Raw genomic sequence first — 6,419 nt, forward strand, 5'->3', positions numbered from 1 at the left:
CGTCCAGCCGTCGGCTGCTGCCGCATGAGGACTGCGGGGAACTGAGAGTGAGAAGCAGCAGCAGCCAGAGCAGGGCGGCGGGCAGGGCGGGGCCGGGCGGCCACTGGGGGGTTAGCAGGAAGCGTGGGGAGAATGAGCGGAGCGGACGGGAGAGGGGGAGCCCAGGAGCGTGGAGCTCAGGCAGAAACAGCAGCCAGCGCTGTGCGGCCTTCCCTTCCCCAGGCCGGGCGGCCGGGCTCTCTGCCACGTGCAAGCAGGAGGTGTCACCTCAGGAGCCAGCCCAGGGAGGGACGACCCAGGCACGACGGCCAGGAGACAGGGCACGTCCACAACTGCTGGCAGCTTGGATCCCATGCCTGCAAAGCGAGGCAGTGACGGCAGCTGCCTCACAGACGCTGCGAGGACAGTGCGGTGATGCAGGGCCTGCTCCGCCGCCTTCCCCACACGGAGCGTCAAAACCATCAGGTCTTCATGGGTTGCTCTTGGAGGAAAGAAGCAATCTGGAGTCACTCCATCAAGAAGTCAAGCTGACTTGTGTGATCAATGTCTTCCACATCTTCCGAGTGAAACCGAAACAGCCTTCGTGCGTCCTTCCCCTCCTGACTTGCAGCCTCAGAATTCCCACGCAGCCCTAGGCAGACAGCCGCCGGGGAGTCCTCCCCGCAGGCCCTCACACCGTGCGTCTGAACCCTGTGGCCCCGGTCTGCCCCCGGCCCTCCCGGTGCTGGTCCGGGCGTTTGCAGAGCGCGGCATCTGGACGAGGCTCACCGGTGGAAATGCTGATGATCCTGCCTCACTTCCTTGCCCCTCACTAAACAGGATCACGGTGAAGGCTCACTTCTTATTTTACTTTTTCAGCAATTGGCGAAGCAGCTACTCTTATGAACAAGCTTGGATTTCTTGCAACTCTCCACCGCGGAGCTCTGGTCACGTAGCTTTCGGGGCCTGTTTGGCTGCGCAGTGCCCCTGGCGAGACGCGCGGTGGCGCTCTCGGGCAAGGCAGCGGCTTGGCGAGCCGGCAGGGGGGATGTCCTTGGCTGTACCCGAGATGAAAGCTGCTGAGGGGAGGAGTCCTGCCGGGCCGTAAATTCGGTGGAACGTGTTCCCGCTTCTCCCTCTGGCTGCACACAGGTAGGGCCGGGGCTTCACCAGATGGTGGGAGTGAGACTTGGACAGAACTTGGGAACAGGGACCGCAGGACTCTCACCTGATAAATGAGATTGCCACCGTTTGCTTACCTATCGGCCAAGGACAAGAACAACTGCTGTCTAGAGCCTTCTATCTGTGAGTGAGGGAAGCCTGTGGGCGGAGGCGGCAGCGGGCCAGAGGCCATCAGGGCAGAGTGAGGGGTGCCAGGGCTGCCTGAGCCTCGACCCTGCAGGCAGGGGACGCCTTGCGCCCAGCTCTGTGTTTAGCGCAGGGACCGAGCTCCTGCAGGGCGGGGTGCTCAGGGCCGGATCTGCTCCGGAACCGTCTTCTAACGACTCTTCTTTACGAGGTGCAGCCTGAACTCGCACCTTGGGGTGACCGTAAATCTGAGAAGACAGCAGGGCCTTGCTCTGCGGACGTGTGAAGGCTCGTCTGTGCGGCTTTGAAGGCCGTCGAGGGAAATTCTTTGCACTGGCTAAAGGGAACTGGCTGCGGTTTGGCTGTAGCTACACTAAGTAATTGTAGTAAAACTAAAAACCTGTGTTGCCTCACAGTGTTTCTGAGTGGACCTAAATCCTAGTCCTCCTACCGTTCACTGCCTCTGGATTTCCTGGGAACCTCGGATAAAATAGCATCAATGTGAATTAATCTGGGACTGTTTAAAACAGATCTATAATCAAATCTTAAATTTTTTGAACTAAGACCCTGGATGCATGTAGAATGTTCTTCTGACAGGTCATTTAATTACTTTAAGAGTATTTTATGTTAAGTTCAAAAAGCCCCATCATAGCCCTGGACCGATGATTACAGTTTGTGAGGCCGGCAGGCACGGACTTCTCACAAACATTAAGGTCTCATTAGCTCCACTTATGAGGGAGGAAACTGAAGCACAGAAACCCCATAACTCCCTGCCCTGTGAGGGGGCAGGAGAGGCCAGATGGCAGGCTTGTCCCTTGGGCAGACCTGGCTGGTGGCAGCCACCCTCGTCCCACTCACAGCCAAGCCCCGCCCGGGGCTGCACTGGCTCCAGTTCTCCCAACAGTCACATGGCGGGGGGCGCTTGGCGGGCTGGTCATCTCGATGTCTGTTACCTCAAAAATTAATCCTCGTAGCAACTTGTGAAGGAGGCAATCTTAGCCCCATTTTATAGATGGGAAAAGGAAGCGTCATCGCAGGTGGTGGAGAGCAGGGCCCCTTCCCGGCCCTGGAAGTGCCGAGCCTTCGTCATAACAGCGGGCGAGGCCAGCTGGGTGCTCACGGGTGGCCGCCCAGAACCCGACTGGCTCCCATGCTCCACCCCAAGCTCGTTAGTTTTACTTAGAGGCCTGTGAAAGTGTTTTAGGGCCTCCCTTGTGCCTTCCCATAGCACAACGTGGTGAATTAACTTGGCAACTCCAGACCACAACTAAATCTTTTAAAACCTTCTCTCTGGCCAGGTGCGGTGGCTCAAACCTGTAATCCCAGCACTCTGGGAGGCCAAGGCGGGAGGATTGCTTAAGGCCAGGGGTTTGAGACCAGCCTGAACAAGAGGAAGACACCATCTCTACTAAAAATAGAAAGAAATTAGCTGGACAACTAAAAATATATAGAAAAAATTAGCCAGGCATGGTGGCGCATGCCTGTAGTCCCAGCTACTCGGGAGGCTGAGGCAGGAGGATTGCTTAAGCCCAGGAGTTTGAGGTTGCTGTGAGCTAGGCTGATGCCACAGCACTCTAGCCCGGGCAACAGAGTGACACTCTGTCTCAAAAAAAAAAAAAAAATTATATATATATATACACACACACACACATATATATATATATGGTATGATTTAGATTCAGAACCGTTTCAGAACCTCTGAAACATGGTGGCCACACAGGTAGAGTCAGACCTGGCAGTTGCTGCAGCCTCAGTGACTCAGATTCATAGGTCTGCACAGCACACAATGTCCCCTTAGTATCACTATTAAATTTGAAAACTGGGTTACAAACATGCTGTTGGCTTTGGCTGATTTTGTGAAATTCCAGCTCTCCTGACGTCCTTGTTCCCCTCCACCCTATGGGGTTATTTTCCCCTGTGCCTGTGGCCAGTTTGGTCTCTCAGCCTTGAAGGCTCATCCCTGCCTGGATCACTGTTCTCTTTTTTTGGCTATTGTGGCCCTTCCTAAGAACCCCCTTTCCAGACCACCCTCTAGAAGCAATGGGCTTGTACCCCACTGCTCAGTGTGGCCCAGCCTGTCTTTTTCCTTAGCAACATTTACCACAATTTGTATTTTTTATTAGTTTGTTTTACTTCTTTACTATCTGTCTCTGTCAATAAACAGTAAGGTCCATGTGGGAAGAACTTTACCCACACGTTCTATTTACTGATAGAATTCCAGCAGCTACATAGTGCTCAGCGTATAACAGACATGCAACAAATATTTGTGAGATGAATGCACGCATTAATAATGAATGAAGGAATTACTCTGTCAATGTTCATTTTGGGCTGCGTAACAAACTACTTGTAGCCACACCCCCACGGTGAGCTGTGGGACACGAGGGTGACGCCTGCTGGCCCTCAGGGTGCGGGTGAGAGGCCGACAACCGGCCAGTGGCCGGGCAGGTGTGCAGGGGCTGTCCCAGCGCATGGGGACCATACGTTTCAGGGACGGCAGTCGCAGTTTCAGAAGAGATGCTTAGAGCTAACAAAACCTGCTTTTTGCCAGTTGCCATTGAAATTCAAACTTCAGATTAGATCTGACCTTGCATTTTTGGCCTATCGTAGGCTCACGTTCAAGGGGAAACGACTGAGCTAGAAGTGTTCTATGCTTCCTGTGTTGCCAACGTATGTGCAGAGTTTGGGGAATGAATGGCTGAATTCAGAAATACTCTGAAATCCGAGTCTGCGTGGCAGAATTCTGGCAACAATGTGAGACTGTCAGATTTGTGAACATATGTTGGCTCTCATAAAAGTGTTGAACTGGACATTTACAAATTTTATTATTGATGGGAACCCAAAGTGGAAATGACACCGACCTCGAGTGACGGCTCCTGGCCTCCCAGAGCGCTCAGTCGAGCAAAGGTAAACCAGCGCTCGCTCTGCACAGGTCGGGACCGACCGGAGCTTAACGCCCACCTGGGACCCGGCACTGTGCCGGCAGCCCGGGCTCCGTCGCCTGCTGGAGGCAGAGCAGGACGAGGGCAGAAGCCCCCGGGCCGGGCGCGGAGCAGGAGTCCAGGGCAGCGACGGGCTGGGCTTGTCCAGGACAGAACGAGCCTGCGTGGCTCAGGCCACGCACACGCAGAGTGAGCAGGGCAGGGCCGCAGAGCCAGGTCCCCTGGCCCCGGGGGCACGGTGGGGGCAACTTTTACCCCAAGAGCCCTGGACAGCCACAGGGGGAGTCACACAGTCGCTGTCCCAGCCGCCGTGGGGAGTGGACCCGTGTCGTGGGCAGGAGCTGTGGCGTCTGGGTGGGAAACGGAAGCGCTGTCCGCCGCTACCCTCGGTGACAATCCCAAGGCCACCCTTGGAGAGACCTGGAAGTGCTTGGCTTTTGTTACTTAAGATTCTTGTGGTTACGCTACGCTACATGAATGTATCTTCTTGTTAAAAATGCCCCACAATTGTACGGAGTGAGGATTCCGCGAGGCACTCACGCAACGCGCCCTGCGCTGAGTCAGCCTGCAGCCCCCAGCCGGCCCCCCCCCCCCAGCTACAGCCCCAGCTCCGCCACCTGACGGTTTGTTCCCGGCAGCAGCACAGTCGGTAACTGCTGTCCCCGCCCTGGAGGATAACCTGTCCCCACCACGAGGATAAACCCTCTGGGCGGCAACGCTGTGTCTGTGTTTTAGCCAAGTACAGTTCAGGGAGCGTCTGGGTGCGAGTGTTCAGGCTCACGCACGCAGGGGCTTTTCCTCCAGGTGGGCACAGGCTCCGTGCACGGGCTTTCTCTCTCTCTCTCTCCCTGTGTGTGTGTATATATATGTGTACATACACACACACGCAGGGGCTTTTCCCCCAGGTGGGCACAGGCTCCGTGCACGGGCTTTCTCTCTCTCTCTCTCCCTGTGTGTGTGTATATATATGTGTACATACACACACACACGCAGGGGCTTTTCCCCCAGGTGGGCACAGGCTCCGTGCACGGGCTTTCTCTCTCCCTGTGTGTGTGTATATATATGTGTACATACACACACACACACACGCAGGGGCTTTTCCCACGTGGGCACAGGCTCCGTGCACGGGCTTTCTCTCTCCCTGTGTGTGTGTATATATATGTGTACATACACACACACACACACGCAGGGGCTTTTCCCCCAGGTGGGCACAGGCTCCGTGCACGGGCTTTCTCTCTCCCTGTGTGTGTGTATATATATGTGTACATACACACACACACGCAGGGGCTTTTCCCCCAGGTGGGCACAGGCTCCGTGCACGGGCTTTCTCTCTCTCTCTCTCCCTGTGTGTGTGTATATATATGTGTACATACACACACACACGCAGGGGCTTTTCCCCCAGGTGGGCACAGGCTCCGTGCACGGGCTTTCTCTCTCTCTCTCTCCCTGTGTGTGTGTATATATATGTGTACATACACACACACACGCAGGGGCTTTTCCCCCAGGTGGGCACAGGCTCCGTGCACGGGCTTTCTCTCTCTCTCTCTCTCCCTGTGTGTGTGTATATGTGTATACACACACGTATAGAGAGGTACAGTTGATCCTGACTGCTGGTGAATTCCTTGCTCATAAACGCACCTGCGCACTAAATCTACCTGTGACGCCCACGTCGGCGCGTGCGCAGAGAGGCCGACTTGCCCCTCCTGCGCATGCTCCCAGCGGGACGGGGCGGGGCTCTGCCGCCTGGTTCCGTTCGTACATAATGAAGTTTTCTTTGCATGGTCTATTTAATGCCACGTTTTTTCACACTTCCGTGCTTATTGTGGGTGACTTCACTGTGTAAATGTCCCTGCACGGTGCTGAGGTGCCGTGAGAGTCCCCAAGAGCACGAAGGCTGTGACGGTCTCCCGGGGAAACGCGCGCGAGGAGCTTCGTCCACCCGCGAGCGCGGCCGGCGGTGAGCGCGGTGCCCGGCGTCTGCCGCGTGCCAAGCGGGTGACTCCGCACGGAGACACAGGCGGTGCCGAGCGGGTGACTCCGCACGGAGACACGCGGAACAGGCGGTGCCGAGCGGGTGACTCTGCACGGAGACACGCGGAACAGGCGGTGCCGAGCGGGTGACTCCGCACGGAGACACGGGGAACAGGCGGTGCCGAGCGGGTGACTCCGCACGGAGACGCGGGGAACAGGCGG

This window comes from Eulemur rufifrons, chromosome 15 (genome assembly GCF_041146395.1).
Source record: "Eulemur rufifrons isolate Redbay chromosome 15, OSU_ERuf_1, whole genome shotgun sequence".
Classification (NCBI taxonomy): domain Eukaryota; kingdom Metazoa; phylum Chordata; class Mammalia; order Primates; family Lemuridae; genus Eulemur; species Eulemur rufifrons.